Below are 15,839 nucleotides of genomic sequence, written 5' to 3'. Positions count from 1 at the left end.
CTGCATTCCATGCTCTGAATTCATTGCTTGTGCTGGAGGCCTCAGAACTCTCAACTTCAAGTATTCACCACTTTATCCATTATGAAAGGTTGTTGAAGTTTGACACAGATGGCCAAGATGCCAACTTATGTGCTTCAGTCCTCTTTCTGAGGCTGCAGATTGTGGTCACTTTACGCTTGAGAGTGGACTTTCGGTGCAGCATTCTGGCACTTAGTTCACTTGGCACTCTGCTGAAAAGTGTGCCAGCTTTTCATTAGTGCTGCTTGTTTTTTGGTGTCCACACTTAAAGTGTGAACGTGGTATCTAGCTTACAGGAGGTAGTCACATTGAGTTGGACTTGTTTTGTAACGTTGACGACATTTCACTAGTCATCTCATCAGAAGTGTGCCCTTTGGAAGACTTCTCAACCAAAACATGCAATTTCCTAATGCTGCTTTTCTGAGATTCCAGTGTGTAGAGCAAGGAACGCCAGCAAAGTGCAGCAGAAACTTCATAGACGCTTGAGCCCTCGAGGATAGGCATTTGTTAAAAGAGCTTGGCAGCAGTGGGATTCGAACCCACGCCCCCAAAGAGACTGGAGCCTAAATCCAGCACCTTAGACCGCTCGGCCATGCTACCTACAAAAGAGTGCTCGCTAACCATTAAAAGGCGGAGGGACATATTCTACATTCCATGGATTGATGAGGCCGTGGCATAGATATAGCACACCTGGAATTCCTGCAGCTTGTCTTTAATGAGAGCCTGGGATGGCTAAGAAAGACACAGCCCCAGCTGGGCTGTCGCATATTGGCCGGTTAGCTCAGTTGGTTAGAGCGTGGTGCTAATAACGCCAAGGTCGCGGGTTCGATCCCCGTACGGGCCATCCGTGCGCTTGATCTTTATGGTCTCAGGCATGTGTACCCTGTGGCTTTCTGCTGTCCGATGTTCTGCATTCATTGCTTGTGCTGGAGGCCTCAGATCTCTCCACTCCAAGTGGTCACCACTTTATCCATTATGAAAGGTTGTTGAAGTTTGACACAGATGGCCAAGATGCCAACTTATGTGCTTCTGTCCTCTTTCTGAGGCAGCAAGTTGTGGTCCTTTTACGCTTGAGAGTGGACTTTGGGTGCAGCATTCTGTGGCAAGTTCACTTGGCACTCTCCTACAAAATGTGCCAGCTTTTCATTACTGCTGCTTGTTTTTGCTGTCTACACTTAAAGTAGGAGTGTTGAATCTAGCTTACAGGAGTTAGTCACATTCAGTTGGACTTGTTATATACTGTTGATGACATTTCACTAGTCACCAGAAGTGTGCCCTTTGGAAGACTTCTCAAACAAAACATGCAATGAATGCAGTTATTCTAATGCTGCTAGAGCAGAGAGGTAAGTGTTCTTTGAGATGTCAGTGTGTTGGGCAAGGAACTGCAGCAACATCAGAGATGCTTGAGCCCTTGAGGATAGGGATTTTGTTAAAAGAGCTTGGCAGCAGTGGGATTCGAACCCACGCCCCCGAAGAGACTGGAGCCTTAATCCAGCGCCTTAGACCGCTCGGCCATGCTACCTGTAAAAGAGTGCTCGCTAATGACTGAAAAGCGGCGGGACATAGTCTGCATTCCATGCTCTGAATTCATTGCTTGTGCTGGAGGCCTCAGAACTCTCAACTTCAAGTATTCACCACTTTATCCATTATGAAAGGTTGTTGAAGTTTGACACAGATGGCCAAGATGCCAACTTATGTGCTTCAGTCCTCTTTCTGAGGCTGCAGATTGTGGTCACTTTACGCTTGAGAGTGGACTTTGGGTGCAGCATTCTGGCACTTAGTTCACTTGGCACTCTGCTGAAAAGTGTGCCAGCTTTTCATTAGTGCTGCTTGTTTTTTGGTGTCCACACTTAAAGTGTGAACGTGGTATCTAGCTTACAGGAGGTAGTCACATTGAGTTGGACTTGTTTTGTAACGTTGACGACATTTCACTAGTCATCTCATCAGAAGTGTGCCCTTTGGAAGACTTCTCAACCAAAACATGCAATTTCCTAATGCTGCTTTTCTGAGATTCCAGTGTGTAGAGCAAGGAACGCCAGCAAAGTGCAGCAGAAACTTCATAGACGCTTGAGCCCTCGAGGATAGGCATTTGTTAAAAGAGCTTGGCAGCAGTGGGATTCGAACCCACGCCCCCAAAGAGACTGGAGCCTAAATCCAGCGCCTTAGACCGCTCGGCCATGCTACCTACAAAAGAGTGCTCGCTAACCATTAAAAGGCGGAGGGACATATTCTACATTCCATGGATTGATGAGGCCGTGGCATAGATATAGCACACCTGGAATTCCTGCAGCTTGTCTTTAATGAGAGCCTGGGATGGCTAAGAAAGACACAGCCCCAGCTGGGCTGTCGCATATTGGCCGGTTAGCTCAGTTGGTTAGAGCGTGGTGCTAATAACGCCAAGGTCGCGGGTTCGATCCCCGTACGGGCCATCCGTGCGCTTGATCTTTATGGTCTCAGGCATGTGTACCCTGTGGCTTTCTGCTGTCCGATGTTCTGCATTCATTGCTTGTGCTGGAGGCCTCAGATCTCTCCACTCCAAGTGGTCACCACTTTATCCATTATGAAAGGTTGTTGAAGTTTGACACAGATGGCCAAGATGCCAACTTATGTGCTTCTGTCCTCTTTCTGAGGCAGCAAGTTGTGGTCCTTTTACGCTTGAGAGTGGACTTTGGGTGCAGCATTCTGTGGCAAGTTCACTTGGCACTCTCCTACAAAATGTGCCAGCTTTTCATTACTGCTGCTTGTTTTTGCTGTCTACACTTAAAGTAGGAGTGTTGAATCTAGCTTACAGGAGTTAGTCACATTCAGTTGGACTTGTTATATACTGTTGATGACATTTCACTAGTCACCAGAAGTGTGCCCTTTGGAAGACTTCTCAAACAAAACATGCAATGAATGCAGTTATTCTAATGCTGCTAGAGCAGAGAGGTAAGTGTTCTTTGAGATGTCAGTGTGTTGGGCAAGGAACTGCAGCAACATCAGAGATGCTTGAGCCCTTGAGGATAGGGATTTTGTTAAAAGAGCTTGGCAGCAGTGGGATTCGAACCCACGCCCCCGAAGAGACTGGAGCCTTAACCCAGCGCCTTAGACCGCTCGGCCATGCTACCTGTAAAAGAGTACTCGCTAATGACTGAAAAGCGGCGGGACATAGTCTGCATTCCATGCTCTGAATTCATTGCTTGTGCTGGAGGCCTCAGAACTCTCAACTTCAAGTATTCACCACTTTATCCATTATGAAAGGTTGTTGAAGTTTGACACAGATGGCCAAGATGCCAACTTATGTGCTTCAGTCCTCTTTCTGAGGCTGCAGATTGTGGTCACTTTACGCTTGAGAGTGGACTTTGGGTGCAGCATTCTGGCACTTAGTTCACTTGGCACTCTGCTGAAAAGTGTGCCAGCTTTTCATTAGTGCTGCTTGTTTTTTGGTGTCCACACTTAAAGTGTGAACGTGGTATCTAGCTTACAGGAGGTAGTCACATTGAGTTGGACTTGTTTTGTAACGTTGACGACATTTCACTAGTCATCTCATCAGAAGTGTGCCCTTTGGAAGACTTCTCAACCAAAACATGCAATTTCCTAATGCTGCTTTTCTGAGATTCCAGTGTGTAGAGCAAGGAACGCCAGCAAAGTGCAGCAGAAACTTCATAGACGCTTGAGCCCTCGAGGATAGGCATTTGTTAAAAGAGCTTGGCAGCAGTGGGATTCGAACCCACGCCCCCAAAGAGACTGGAGCCTAAATCCAGCGCCTTAGACCGCTCGGCCATGCTACCTACAAAAGAGTGCTCGCTAACCATTAAAAGGCGGAGGGACATATTCTACATTCCATGGATTGATGAGGCCGTGGCATAGATATAGCACACCTGGAATTCCTGCAGCTTGTCTTTAATGAGAGCCTGGGATGGCTAAGAAAGACACAGCCCCAGCTGGGCTGTCGCATATTGGCCGGTTAGCTCAGTTGGTTAGAGCGTGGTGCTAATAACGCCAAGGTCGCGGGTTCGATCCCCGTACGGGCCATCCGTGCGCTTGATCTTTATGGTCTCAGGCATGTGTACCCTGTGGCTTTCTGCTGTCCGATGTTCTGCATTCATTGCTTGTGCTGGAGGCCTCAGATCTCTCCACTCCAAGTGGTCACCACTTTATCCATTATGAAAGGTTGTTGAAGTTTGACACAGATGGCCAAGATGCCAACTTATGTGCTTCTGTCCTCTTTCTGAGGCAGCAAGTTGTGGTCCTTTTACGCTTGAGAGTGGACTTTGGGTGCAGCATTCTGTGGCAAGTTCACTTGGCACTCTCCTACAAAATGTGCCAGCTTTTCATTACTGCTGCTTGTTTTTGCTGTCTACACTTAAAGTAGGAGTGTTGAATCTAGCTTACAGGAGTTAGTCACATTCAGTTGGACTTGTTATATACTGTTGATGACATTTCACTAGTCACCAGAAGTGTGCCCTTTGGAAGACTTCTCAAACAAAACATGCAATGAATGCAGTTATTCTAATGCTGCTAGAGCAGAGAGGTAAGTGTTCTTTGAGATGTCAGTGTGTTGGGCAAGGAACTGCAGCAACATCAGAGATGCTTGAGCCCTTGAGGATAGGGATTTTGTTAAAAGAGCTTGGCAGCAGTGGGATTCGAACCCACGCCCCCGAAGAGACTGGAGCCTTAATCCAGCGCCTTAGACCGCTCGGCCATGCTACCTGTAAAAGAGTGCTCGCTAATGACTGAAAAGCGGCGGGACATAGTCTGCATTCCATGCTCTGAATTTGGGTGAAAGAGCTTGGCAGCAGTGGGATTCGAACCCACGCCCCCGAAGAGACTGGAGCCTTAATCCAGCGCCTTAGACCGCTCGGCCATGCTACCTGTAAAAGAGTGCTCGCTAATGACTGAAAAGCGGCGGGACATAGTCTGCATTCCATGCTCTGAATTCATTGCTTGTGCTGGAGGCCTCAGAACTCTCAACTTCAAGTATTCACCACTTTATCCATTATGAAAGGTTGTTGAAGTTTGACACAGATGGCCAAGATGCCAACTTATGTGCTTCAGTCCTCTTTCTGAGGCTGCAGATTGTGGTCACTTTACGCTTGAGAGTGGACTTTGGGTGCAGCATTCTGGCACTTAGTTCACTTGGCACTCTGCTGAAAAGTGTGCCAGCTTTTCATTAGTGCTGCTTGTTTTTTGGTGTCCACACTTAAAGTGTGAACGTGGTATCTAGCTTACAGGAGGTAGTCACATTGAGTTGGACTTGTTTTGTAATGTTGACGACATTTCACTAGTCATCTCATCAGAAGTGTGCCCTTTGGAAGACTTCTCAACCAAAACATGCAATTTCCTAATGCTGCTTTTCTGAGATTCCAGTGTGTAGAGCAAGGAACGCCAGCAAAGTGCAGCAGAAACTTCATAGACGCTTGAGCCCTCGAGGATAGGCATTTGTTAAAAGAGCTTGGCAGCAGTGGGATTCGAACCCACGCCCCCAAAGAGACTGGAGCCTAAATCCAGCGCCTTAGACCGCTCGGCCATGCTACCTACAAAAGAGTGCTCGCTAACCATTAAAAGGCGGAGGGACATATTCTACATTCCATGGATTGATGAGGCCGTGGCATAGATATAGCACACCTGGAATTCCTGCAGCTTGTCTTTAATGAGAGCCTGGGATGGCTAAGAAAGACACAGCCCCAGCTGGGCTGTCGCATATTGGCCGGTTAGCTCAGTTGGTTAGAGCGTGGTGCTAATAACGCCAAGGTCGCGGGTTCGATCCCCGTACGGGCCATCCGTGCGCTTGATCTTTATGGTCTCAGGCATGTGTACCCTGTGGCTTTCTGCTGTCCGATGTTCTGCATTCATTGCTTGTGCTGGAGGCCTCAGATCTCTCCACTCCAAGTGGTCACCACTTTATCCATTATGAAAGGTTGTTGAAGTTTGACACAGATGGCCAAGATGCCAACTTATGTGCTTCTGTCCTCTTTCTGAGGCAGCAAGTTGTGGTCCTTTTACGCTTGAGAGTGAACTTTGGGTGCAGCATTCTGTGGCAAGTTCACTTGGCACTCTCCTACAAAATGTGCCAGCTTTTCATTACTGCTGCTTGTTTTTGCTGTCTACACTTAAAGTAGGAGTGTTGAATCTAGCTTACAGGAGTTAGTCACATTCAGTTGGACTTGTTATATACTGTTGATGACATTTCACTAGTCACCAGAAGTGTGCCCTTTGGAAGACTTCTCAAACAAAACATGCAATGAATGCAGTTATTCTAATGCTGCTAGAGCAGAGAGGTAAGTGTTCTTTGAGATGTCAGTGTGTTGGGCAAGGAACTGCAGCAACATCAGAGATGCTTGAGCCCTTGAGGATAGGGATTTTGTTAAAAGAGCTTGGCAGCAGTGGGATTCGAACCCACGCCCCCGAAGAGACTGGAGCCTTAATCCAGCGCCTTAGACCGCTCGGCCATGCTACCTGTAAAAGAGTGCTCGCTAATGACTGAAAAGCGGCGGGACATAGTCTGCATTCCATGCTCTGAATTCATTGCTTGTGCTGGAGGCCTCAGAACTCTCAACTTCAAGTATTCACCACTTTATCCATTATGAAAGGTTGTTGAAGTTTGACACAGATGGCCAAGATGCCAACTTATGTGCTTCAGTCCTCTTTCTGAGGCTGCAGATTGTGGTCACTTTACGCTTGAGAGTGGACTTTGGGTGCAGCATTCTGGCACTTAGTTCACTTGGCACTCTGCTGAAAAGTGTGCCAGCTTTTCATTAGTGCTGCTTGTTTTTTGGTGTCCACACTTAAAGTGTGAACGTGGTATCTAGCTTACAGGAGGTAGTCACATTGAGTTGGACTTGTTTTGTAACGTTGACGACATTTCACTAGTCATCTCATCAGAAGTGTGCCCTTTGGAAGACTTCTCAACCAAAACATGCAATTTCCTAATGCTGCTTTTCTGAGATTCCAGTGTGTAGAGCAAGGAACGCCAGCAAAGTGCAGCAGAAACTTCATAGACGCTTGAGCCCTCGAGGATAGGCATTTGTTAAAAGAGCTTGGCAGCAGTGGGATTCGAACCCACGCCCCCAAAGAGACTGGAGCCTAAATCCAGCGCCTTAGACCGCTCGGCCATGCTACCTACAAAAGAGTGCTCGCTAACCATTAAAAGGCGGAGGGACATATTCTACATTCCATGGATTGATGAGGCCGTGGCATAGATATAGCACACCTGGAATTCCTGCAGCTTGTCTTTAATGAGAGCCTGGGATGGCTAAGAAAGACACAGCCCCAGCTGGGCTGTCGCATATTGGCCGGTTAGCTCAGTTGGTTAGAGCGTGGTGCTAATAACGCCAAGGTCGCGGGTTCGATCCCCGTACGGGCCATCCGTGCGCTTGATCTTTATGGTCTCAGGCATGTGTACCCTGTGGCATTCTGCTGTCCGATGTTCTGCATTCATTGCTTGTGCTGGAGGCCTCAGATCTCTCCACTCCAAGTGGTCACCACTTTATCCATTATGAAAGGTTGTTGAAGTTTGACACAGATGGCCAAGATGCCAACTTATGTGCTTCTGTCCTCTTTCTGAGGCAGCAAGTTGTGGTCGTTTTACGCTTGAGAGTGGACTTTGGGTGCAGCATTCTGTGGCAAGTTCACTTGGCACTCTCCTACAAAATGTGCCAGCTTTTCATTACTGCTGCTTGTTTTTGCTGTCTACACTTAAAGTAGGAGTGTTGAATCTAGCTTACAGGAGTTAGTCACATTCAGTTGGACTTGTTATATACTGTTGATGACATTTCACTAGTCACCAGAAGTGTGCCCTTTGGAAGACTTCTCAAACAAAACATGCAATGAATGCAGTTATTCTAATGCTGCTAGAGCAGAGAGGTAAGTGTTCTTTGAGATGTCAGTGTGTTGGGCAAGGAACTGCAGCAACATCAGAGATGCTTGAGCCCTTGAGGATAGGGATTTTGTTAAAAGAGCTTGGCAGCAGTGGGATTCGAACCCACGCCCCCGAAGAGACTGGAGCCTTAATCCAGCGCCTTAGACCGCTCGGCCATGCTACCTGTAAAAGAGTGCTCGCTAATGACTGAAAAGCGGCGGGACATAGTCTGCATTCCATGCTCTGAATTCATTGCTTGTGCTGGAGGCCTCAGAACTCTCAACTTCAAGTATTCACCACTTTATCCATTATGAAAGGTTGTTGAAGTTTGACACAGATGGCCAAGATGCCAACTTATGTGCTTCAGTCCTCTTTCTGAGGCTGCAGATTGTGGTCACTTTACGCTTGAGAGTGGACTTTGGGTGCAGCATTCTGGCACTTAGTTCACTTGGCACTCTGCTGAAAAGTGTGCCAGCTTTTCATTAGTGCTGCTTGTTTTTTGGTGTCCACACTTAAAGTGTGAACGTGGTATCTAGCTTACAGGAGGTAGTCACATTGAGTTGGACTTGTTTTGTAACGTTGACGACATTTCACTAGTCATCTCATCAGAAGTGTGCCCTTTGGAAGACTTCTCAACCAAAACATGCAATTTCCTAATGCTGCTTTTCTGAGATTCCAGTGTGTAGAGCAAGGAACGCCAGCAAAGTGCAGCAGAAACTTCATAGACGCTTGAGCCCTCGAGGATAGGCATTTGTTAAAAGAGCTTGGCAGCAGTGGGATTCGAACCCACGCCCCCAAAGAGACTGGAGCCTAAATCCAGCACCTTAGACCGCTCGGCCATGCTACCTACAAAAGAGTGCTCGCTAACCATTAAAAGGCGGAGGGACATATTCTACATTCCATGGATTGATGAGGCCGTGGCATAGATATAGCACACCTGGAATTCCTGCAGCTTGTCTTTAATGAGAGCCTGGGATGGCTAAGAAAGACACAGCCCCAGCTGGGCTGTCGCATATTGGCCGGTTAGCTCAGTTGGTTAGAGCGTGGTGCTAATAACGCCAAGGTCGCGGGTTCGATCCCCGTACGGGCCATCCGTGCGCTTGATCTTTATGGTCTCAGGCATGTGTACCCTGTGGCTTTCTGCTGTCCGATGTTCTGCATTCATTGCTTGTGCTGGAGGCCTCAGATCTCTCCACTCCAAGTGGTCACCACTTTATCCATTATGAAAGGTTGTTGAAGTTTGACACAGATGGCCAAGATGCCAACTTATGTGCTTCTGTCCTCTTTCTGAGGCAGCAAGTTGTGGTCCTTTTACGCTTGAGAGTGGACTTTGGGTGCAGCATTCTGTGGCAAGTTCACTTGGCACTCTCCTACAAAATGTGCCAGCTTTTCATTACTGCTGCTTGTTTTTGCTGTCTACACTTAAAGTAGGAGTGTTGAATCTAGCTTACAGGAGTTAGTCACATTCAGTTGGACTTGTTATATACTGTTGATGACATTTCACTAGTCACCAGAAGTGTGCCCTTTGGAAGACTTCTCAAACAAAACATGCAATGAATGCAGTTATTCTAATGCTGCTAGAGCAGAGAGGTAAGTGTTCTTTGAGATGTCAGTGTGTTGGGCAAGGAACTGCAGCAACATCAGAGATGCTTGAGCCCTTGAGGATAGGGATTTTGTTAAAAGAGCTTGGCAGCAGTGGGATTCGAACCCACGCCCCCGAAGAGACTGGAGCCTTAATCCAGCGCCTTAGACCGCTCGGCCATGCTACCTGTAAAAGAGTGCTCGCTAATGACTGAAAAGCGGCGGGACATAGTCTGCATTCCATGCTCTGAATTCATTGCTTGTGCTGGAGGCCTCAGAACTCTCAACTTCAAGTATTCACCACTTTATCCATTATGAAAGGTTGTTGAAGTTTGACACAGATGGCCAAGATGCCAACTTATGTGCTTCAGTCCTCTTTCTGAGGCTGCAGATTGTGGTCACTTTACGCTTGAGAGTGGACTTTGGGTGCAGCATTCTGGCACTTAGTTCACTTGGCACTCTGCTGAAAAGTGTGCCAGCTTTTCATTAGTGCTGCTTGTTTTTTGGTGTCCACACTTAAAGTGTGAACGTGGTATCTAGCTTACAGGAGGTAGTCACATTGAGTTGGACTTGTTTTGTAACGTTGATGACATTTCACTAGTCATCTCATCAGAAGTGTGCCCTTTGGAAGACTTCTCAACCAAAACATGCAATTTCCTAATGCTGCTTTTCTGAGATTCCAGTGTGTAGAGCAAGGAACGCCAGCAAAGTGCAGCAGAAACTTCATAGACGCTTGAGCCCTCGAGGATAGGCATTTGTTAAAAGAGCTTGGCAGCAGTGGGATTCGAACCCACGCCCCCAAAGAGACTGGAGCCTAAATCCAGCACCTTAGACCGCTCGGCCATGCTACCTACAAAAGAGTGCCCGCTAACCATTAAAAGGCGGAGGGACATATTCTACATTCCATGGATTGATGAGGCCGTGGCATAGATATAGCACACCTGGAATTCCTGCAGCTTGTCTTTAATGAGAGCCTGGGATGGCTAAGAAAGACACAGCCCCAGCTGGGCTGTCGCATATTGGCCGGTTAGCTCAGTTGGTTAGAGCGTGGTGCTAATAACGCCAAGGTCGCGGGTTCGATCCCCGTACGGGCCATCTCAGGTCTCAGGCATGTGTACCCTGTGGCTTTCTGCTGTCCGATGTTCTGCATTCATTGCTTGTGCTGGAGGCCTCAGATCTCTCCACTCCAAGTGGTCACCACTTTATCCATTATGAAAGGTTGTTGAAGTTTGACACAGATGGCCAAGATGCCAACTTATGTGCTTCTGTCCTCTTTCTGAGGCAGCAAGTTGTGGTCCTTTTACGCTTGAGAGTGGACTTTGGGTGCAGCATTCTGTGGCAAGTTCACTTGGCACTCTCCTACAAAATGTGCCAGCTTTTCATTACTGCTGCTTGTTTTTGCTGTCTACACTTAAAGTAGGAGTGTTGAATCTAGCTTACAGGAGTTAGTCACATTCAGTTGGACTTGTTATATACTGTTGATGACATTTCACTAGTCACCAGAAGTGTGCCCTTTGGAAGACTTCTCAAACAAAACATGCAATGAATGCAGTTATTCTAATGCTGCTAGAGCAGAGAGGTAAGTGTTCTTTGAGATGTCAGTGTGTTGGGCAAGGAACTGCAGCAACATCAGAGATGCTTGAGCCCTTGAGGATAGGGATTTTGTTAAAAGAGCTTGGCAGCAGTGGGATTCGAACCCACGCCCCCGAAGAGACTGGAGCCTTAATCCAGCGCCTTAGACCGCTCGGCCATGCTACCTGTAAAAGAGTGCTCGCTAATGACTGAAAAGCGGCGGGACATAGTCTGCATTCCATGCTCTGAATTCATTGCTTGTGCTGGAGGCCTCAGAACTCTCAACTTCAAGTATTCACCACTTTATCCATTATGAAAGGTTGTTGAAGTTTGACACAGATGGCCAAGATGCCAACTTATGTGCTTCAGTCCTCTTTCTGAGGCTGCAGATTGTGGTCACTTTACGCTTGAGAGTGGACTTTGGGTGCAGCATTCTGGCACTTAGTTCACTTGGCACTCTGCTGAAAAGTGTGCCAGCTTTTCATTAGTGCTGCTTGTTTTTTGGTGTCCACACTTAAAGTGTGAACGTGGTATCTAGCTTACAGGAGGTAGTCACATTGAGTTGGACTTGTTTTGTAACGTTGACGACATTTCACTAGTCATCTCATCAGAAGTGTGCCCTTTGGAAGACTTCTCAACCAAAACATGCAATTTCCTAATGCTGCTTTTCTGAGATTCCAGTGTGTAGAGCAAGGAACGCCAGCAAAGTGCAGCAGAAACTTCATAGACGCTTGAGCCCTCGAGGATAGGCATTTGTTAAAAGAGCTTGGCAGCAGTGGGATTCGAACCCACGCCCCCAAAGAGACTGGAGCCTAAATCCAGCGCCTTAGACCGCTCGGCCATGCTACCTACAAAAGAGTGCTCGCTAACCATTAAAAGGCGGAGGGACATATTCTACATTCCATGGATTGATGAGGCCGTGGCATAGATATAGCACACCTGGAATTCCTGCAGCTTGTCTTTAATGAGAGCCTGGGATGGCTAAGAAAGACACAGCCCCAGCTAGGTTGTCGCATATTGGCCGGTTAGCTCAGTTGGTTAGAGCGTGGTGCTAATAACGCCAAGGTCGCGGGTTCGATCCCCGTACGGGCCATCCGTGCGCTTGATCTTTATGGTCTCAGGCATGTGTACCCTGTGGCTTTCTGCTGTCCGATGTTCTGCATTCATTGCTTGTGCTGGAGGCCTCAGATCTCTCCACTCCAAGTGGTCACCACTTTATCCATTATGAAAGGTTGTTGAAGTTTGACACAGATGGCCAAGATGCCAACTTATGTGCTTCTGTCCTCTTTCTGAGGCAGCAAGTTGTGGTCCTTTTACGCTTGAGAGTGGACTTTGGGTGCAGCATTCTGTGGCAAGTTCACTTGGCACTCTCCTACAAAATGTGCCAGCTTTTCATTACTGCTGCTTGTTTTTGCTGTCTACACTTAAAGTAGGAGTGTTGAATCTAGCTTACAGGAGTTAGTCACATTCAGTTGGACTTGTTATATACTGTTGATGACATTTCACTAGTCACCAGAAGTGTGCCCTTTGGAAGACTTCTCAAACAAAACATGCAATGAATGCAGTTATTCTAATGCTGCTAGAGCAGAGAGGTAAGTGTTCTTTGAGATGTCAGTGTGTTGGGCAAGGAACTGCAGCAACATCAGAGATGCTTGAGCCCTTGAGGATAGGGATTTTGTTAAAAGAGCTTGGCAGCAGTGGGATTCGAACCCACGCCCCCGAAGAGACTGGAGCCTTAATCCAGCGCCTTAGACCGCTCGGCCATGCTACCTGCAAAAGAGTGCTCGCTAATGACTGAAAAGCGGCGGGACATAGTCTGCATTCCATGCTCTGAATTCATTGCTTGTGCTGGAGGCCTCAGAACTCTCAACTTCAAGTATTCACCACTTTATCCATTATGAAAGGTTGTTGAAGTTTGACACAGATGGCCAAGATGCCAACTTATGTGCTTCAGTCCTCTTTCTGAGGCTGCAGATTGTGGTCACTTTACGCTTGAGAGTGGACTTTGGGTGCAGCATTCTGGCACTTAGTTCACTTGGCACTCTGCTGAAAAGTGTGCCAGCTTTTCATTAGTGCTGCTTGTTTTTTGGTGTCCACACTTAAAGTGTGAACGTGGTATCTAGCTTACAGGAGGTAGTCACATTGAGTTGGACTTGTTTTGTAACGTTGACGACATTTCACTAGTCATCTCATCAGAAGTGTGCCCTTTGGAAGACTTCTCAACCAAAACATGCAATTTCCTAATGCTGCTTTTCTGAGATTCCAGTGTGTAGAGCAAGGAACGCCAGCAAAGTGCAGCAGAAACTTCATAGACGCTTGAGCCCTCGAGGATAGGCATTTGTTAAAAGAGCTTGGCAGCAGTGGGATTCGAACCCACGCCCCCAAAGAGACTGGAGCCTAAATCCAGCGCCTTAGACCGCTCGGCCATGCTACCTACAAAAGAGTGCTCGCTAACCATTAAAAGGCGGAGGGACATATTCTACATTCCATGGATTGATGAGGCCGTGGCATAGATATAGCACACCTGGAATTCCTGCAGCTTGTCTTTAATGAGAGCCTGGGATGGCTAAGAAAGACACAGCCCCAGCTGGGCTGTTGCATATTGGCCGGTTAGCTCAGTTGGTTAGAGCGTGGTGCTAATAACGCCAAGGTCGCGGGTTCGATCCCCGTACGGGCCATCCGTGCGCTTGATCTTTATGGTCTCAGGCATGTGTACCCTGTGGCTTTCTGCTGTCCGATGTTCTGCATTCATTGCTTGTGCTGGAGGCCTCAGATCTCTCCACTCCAAGTGGTCACCACTTTATCCATTATGAAAGGTTGTTGAAGTTTGACACAGATGGCCAAGATGCCAACTTATGTGCTTCTGTCCTCTTTCTGAGGCAGCAAGTTGTGGTCGTTTTACGCTTGAGAGTGGACTTTGGGTGCAGCATTCTGTGGCAAGTTCACTTGGCACTCTCCTACAAAATGTGCCAGCTTTTCATTACTGCTGCTTGTTTTTGCTGTCTACACTTAAAGTAGGAGTGTTGAATCTAGCTTACAGGAGTTAGTCACATTCAGTTGGACTTGTTATATACTGTTGATGACATTTCACTAGTCACCAGAAGTGTGCCCTTTGGAAGACTTCTCAAACAAAACATGCAATGAATGCAGTTATTCTAATGCTGCTAGAGCAGAGAGGTAAGTGTTCTTTGAGATTCCAGTGTGTTGGGCAAGGAACTGCAGCAACATCAGAGATGCTTGAGGATAGGGATTTGGTTAAAAGAGCTTGGCAGCAGTGGGATTCGAACCCACGCCCCCGAAGAGACTGGAGCCTTAATCCAGCGCCTTAGACCGCTCGGCCGTGCTACCTGTAAAAGAGTGCTCGCTAATGACTGAAAAGCGGCGGGACATAGTCTGCATTCCATGCTCTGAATTCATTGCTTGTGCTGGAGGCCTCAGAACTCTCAACTTCAAGTATTCACCACTTTATCCATTATGAAAGGTTGTTGAAGTTTGACACAGATGGCCAAGATGCCAACTTATGTGCTTCAGTCCTCTTTCTGAGGCTGCAGATTGTGGTCACTTTACGCTTGAGAGTGGACTTTGGGTGCAGCATTCTGGCACTTAGTTCACTTGGCACTCTGCTGAAAAGTGTGCCAGCTTTTCATTAGTGCTGCTTGTTTTTTGGTGTCCACACTTAAAGTGTGAACGTGGAATCTAGCTTACAGGAGGTAGTCACATTGAGTTGGACTTGTTTTGTAACGTTGACGACATTTCACTAGTCATCTCATCAGAAGTGTGCCCTTTGGAAGACTTCTCAACCAAAACATGCAATTTCCTAATGCTGCTTTTCTGAGATTCCAGTGTGTAGAGCAAGGAACGCCAGCAAAGTGCAGCAGAAACTTCATAGACGCTTGAGCCCTCGAGGATAGGCATTTGTTAAAAGAGCTTGGCAGCAGTGGGATTCGAACCCACGCCCCCAAAGAGACTGGAGCCTAAATCCAGCGCCTTAGACCGCTCGGCCATGCTACCTACAAAAGAGTGCTCGCTAACCATTAAAAGGCGGAGGGACATATTCTACATTCCATGGATTGATGAGGCCGTGGCATAGATATAGCACACCTGGAATTCCTGCAGCTTGTCTTTAATGAGAGCCTGGGATGGCTAAGAAAGACACAGCCCCAGCTGGGCTGTCGCATATTGGCCGGTTAGCTCAGTTGGTTAGAGCGTGGTGCTAATAACGCCAAGGTCGCGGGTTCGATCCCTGTACGGGCCATCCGTGCGCTTGATCTTTATGGTCTCAGGCATGTGTACCCTGTGGCTTTCTGCTGTCCGATGTTCTGCATTCATTGCTTGTGCTGGAGGCCTCAGATCTCTCCACTCCAAGTGGTCACCACTTTATCCATTATGAAAGGTTGTTGAAGTTTGACACAGATGGCCAAGATGCCAACTTATGTGCTTCTGTCCTCTTTCTGAGGCAGCAAGTTGTGGTCCTTTTACGCTTGAGAGTGGACTTTGGGTGCAGCATTCTGTGGCAAGTTCACTTGGCACTCTCCTACAAAATGTGCCAGCTTTTCATTACTGCTGCTTGTTTTTGCTGTCTACACTTAAAGTAGGAGTGTTGAATCTAGCTTACAGGAGTTAGTCACATTCAGTTGGACTTGTTATATACTGTTGATGACATTTCACTAGTCACCAGAAGTGTGCCCTTTGGAAGACTTCTCAAACAAAACATGCAATGAATGCAGTTATTCTAATGCTGCTAGAGCAGAGAGGTAAGTGTTCTTTGAGATTCCAGTGTGTTGGGCAAGGAACTGCAGCAACATCAGAGATGCTTGAGCCCTTGAGG

General features: G+C 47.3%; 29 non-coding genes across 29 annotated transcripts; 9 read left to right on the top strand and 20 right to left on the bottom strand.

Annotated features, from left to right (window-relative positions):
* Positions 1-536: 536 nt before the first annotated feature.
* On the bottom strand, positions 537-618 carry TRNAL-UAG (transfer RNA leucine (anticodon UAG)). Its single transcript has one exon. It is a non-coding gene; the product is annotated as a tRNA-Leu (tRNA).
* A 170-nt stretch (positions 619-788) lies between these two features.
* On the top strand, positions 789-862 carry TRNAI-AAU (transfer RNA isoleucine (anticodon AAU)). Its single transcript has one exon. It is a non-coding gene; the product is annotated as a tRNA-Ile (tRNA).
* A 596-nt stretch (positions 863-1,458) lies between these two features.
* TRNAL-AAG (transfer RNA leucine (anticodon AAG)) lies at positions 1,459-1,540 on the bottom strand. The gene has a single exon. It is a non-coding gene; the product is annotated as a tRNA-Leu (tRNA).
* A 581-nt stretch (positions 1,541-2,121) lies between these two features.
* TRNAL-UAG (transfer RNA leucine (anticodon UAG)) lies at positions 2,122-2,203 on the bottom strand. Its single transcript has one exon. It is a non-coding gene; the product is annotated as a tRNA-Leu (tRNA).
* Positions 2,204-2,373: 170 nt separating this feature from the next.
* Positions 2,374-2,447, top strand: TRNAI-AAU (transfer RNA isoleucine (anticodon AAU)). Its single transcript has one exon. It is a non-coding gene; the product is annotated as a tRNA-Ile (tRNA).
* Positions 2,448-3,043: 596 nt separating this feature from the next.
* Positions 3,044-3,125, bottom strand: TRNAL-AAG (transfer RNA leucine (anticodon AAG)). Its single transcript has one exon. It is a non-coding gene; the product is annotated as a tRNA-Leu (tRNA).
* A 581-nt stretch (positions 3,126-3,706) lies between these two features.
* Positions 3,707-3,788, bottom strand: TRNAL-UAG (transfer RNA leucine (anticodon UAG)). The gene has a single exon. It is a non-coding gene; the product is annotated as a tRNA-Leu (tRNA).
* A 170-nt stretch (positions 3,789-3,958) lies between these two features.
* TRNAI-AAU (transfer RNA isoleucine (anticodon AAU)) lies at positions 3,959-4,032 on the top strand. Its single transcript has one exon. It is a non-coding gene; the product is annotated as a tRNA-Ile (tRNA).
* Positions 4,033-4,628: 596 nt separating this feature from the next.
* TRNAL-AAG (transfer RNA leucine (anticodon AAG)) lies at positions 4,629-4,710 on the bottom strand. Its single transcript has one exon. It is a non-coding gene; the product is annotated as a tRNA-Leu (tRNA).
* An 80-nt stretch (positions 4,711-4,790) lies between these two features.
* TRNAL-AAG (transfer RNA leucine (anticodon AAG)) lies at positions 4,791-4,872 on the bottom strand. Its single transcript has one exon. It is a non-coding gene; the product is annotated as a tRNA-Leu (tRNA).
* A 581-nt stretch (positions 4,873-5,453) lies between these two features.
* On the bottom strand, positions 5,454-5,535 carry TRNAL-UAG (transfer RNA leucine (anticodon UAG)). The gene has a single exon. It is a non-coding gene; the product is annotated as a tRNA-Leu (tRNA).
* A 170-nt stretch (positions 5,536-5,705) lies between these two features.
* Positions 5,706-5,779, top strand: TRNAI-AAU (transfer RNA isoleucine (anticodon AAU)). Its single transcript has one exon. It is a non-coding gene; the product is annotated as a tRNA-Ile (tRNA).
* Positions 5,780-6,375: 596 nt separating this feature from the next.
* Positions 6,376-6,457, bottom strand: TRNAL-AAG (transfer RNA leucine (anticodon AAG)). Its single transcript has one exon. It is a non-coding gene; the product is annotated as a tRNA-Leu (tRNA).
* A 581-nt stretch (positions 6,458-7,038) lies between these two features.
* TRNAL-UAG (transfer RNA leucine (anticodon UAG)) lies at positions 7,039-7,120 on the bottom strand. Its single transcript has one exon. It is a non-coding gene; the product is annotated as a tRNA-Leu (tRNA).
* A 170-nt stretch (positions 7,121-7,290) lies between these two features.
* Positions 7,291-7,364, top strand: TRNAI-AAU (transfer RNA isoleucine (anticodon AAU)). The gene has a single exon. It is a non-coding gene; the product is annotated as a tRNA-Ile (tRNA).
* A 596-nt stretch (positions 7,365-7,960) lies between these two features.
* TRNAL-AAG (transfer RNA leucine (anticodon AAG)) lies at positions 7,961-8,042 on the bottom strand. Its single transcript has one exon. It is a non-coding gene; the product is annotated as a tRNA-Leu (tRNA).
* A 581-nt stretch (positions 8,043-8,623) lies between these two features.
* Positions 8,624-8,705, bottom strand: TRNAL-UAG (transfer RNA leucine (anticodon UAG)). The gene has a single exon. It is a non-coding gene; the product is annotated as a tRNA-Leu (tRNA).
* A 170-nt stretch (positions 8,706-8,875) lies between these two features.
* TRNAI-AAU (transfer RNA isoleucine (anticodon AAU)) lies at positions 8,876-8,949 on the top strand. Its single transcript has one exon. It is a non-coding gene; the product is annotated as a tRNA-Ile (tRNA).
* Positions 8,950-9,545: 596 nt separating this feature from the next.
* TRNAL-AAG (transfer RNA leucine (anticodon AAG)) lies at positions 9,546-9,627 on the bottom strand. The gene has a single exon. It is a non-coding gene; the product is annotated as a tRNA-Leu (tRNA).
* A 581-nt stretch (positions 9,628-10,208) lies between these two features.
* On the bottom strand, positions 10,209-10,290 carry TRNAL-UAG (transfer RNA leucine (anticodon UAG)). Its single transcript has one exon. It is a non-coding gene; the product is annotated as a tRNA-Leu (tRNA).
* A 170-nt stretch (positions 10,291-10,460) lies between these two features.
* On the top strand, positions 10,461-10,534 carry TRNAI-AAU (transfer RNA isoleucine (anticodon AAU)). The gene has a single exon. It is a non-coding gene; the product is annotated as a tRNA-Ile (tRNA).
* Positions 10,535-11,115: 581 nt separating this feature from the next.
* TRNAL-AAG (transfer RNA leucine (anticodon AAG)) lies at positions 11,116-11,197 on the bottom strand. Its single transcript has one exon. It is a non-coding gene; the product is annotated as a tRNA-Leu (tRNA).
* Positions 11,198-11,778: 581 nt separating this feature from the next.
* On the bottom strand, positions 11,779-11,860 carry TRNAL-UAG (transfer RNA leucine (anticodon UAG)). The gene has a single exon. It is a non-coding gene; the product is annotated as a tRNA-Leu (tRNA).
* Positions 11,861-12,030: 170 nt separating this feature from the next.
* TRNAI-AAU (transfer RNA isoleucine (anticodon AAU)) lies at positions 12,031-12,104 on the top strand. Its single transcript has one exon. It is a non-coding gene; the product is annotated as a tRNA-Ile (tRNA).
* Positions 12,105-12,700: 596 nt separating this feature from the next.
* Positions 12,701-12,782, bottom strand: TRNAL-AAG (transfer RNA leucine (anticodon AAG)). The gene has a single exon. It is a non-coding gene; the product is annotated as a tRNA-Leu (tRNA).
* A 581-nt stretch (positions 12,783-13,363) lies between these two features.
* TRNAL-UAG (transfer RNA leucine (anticodon UAG)) lies at positions 13,364-13,445 on the bottom strand. Its single transcript has one exon. It is a non-coding gene; the product is annotated as a tRNA-Leu (tRNA).
* Positions 13,446-13,615: 170 nt separating this feature from the next.
* TRNAI-AAU (transfer RNA isoleucine (anticodon AAU)) lies at positions 13,616-13,689 on the top strand. The gene has a single exon. It is a non-coding gene; the product is annotated as a tRNA-Ile (tRNA).
* Positions 13,690-14,277: 588 nt separating this feature from the next.
* On the bottom strand, positions 14,278-14,359 carry TRNAL-AAG (transfer RNA leucine (anticodon AAG)). Its single transcript has one exon. It is a non-coding gene; the product is annotated as a tRNA-Leu (tRNA).
* Positions 14,360-14,940: 581 nt separating this feature from the next.
* Positions 14,941-15,022, bottom strand: TRNAL-UAG (transfer RNA leucine (anticodon UAG)). Its single transcript has one exon. It is a non-coding gene; the product is annotated as a tRNA-Leu (tRNA).
* Positions 15,023-15,839: the final 817 nt, after the last annotated feature.

The sequence above is a fragment of the Aquarana catesbeiana genome, linkage group LG12 (genome assembly GCF_042186555.1).
Source record: "Aquarana catesbeiana isolate 2022-GZ linkage group LG12, ASM4218655v1, whole genome shotgun sequence".
Lineage (NCBI taxonomy): Eukaryota > Metazoa > Chordata > Amphibia > Anura > Ranidae > Aquarana > Aquarana catesbeiana.
This window is presented reverse-complemented; position numbering and strand designations above follow the sequence as displayed.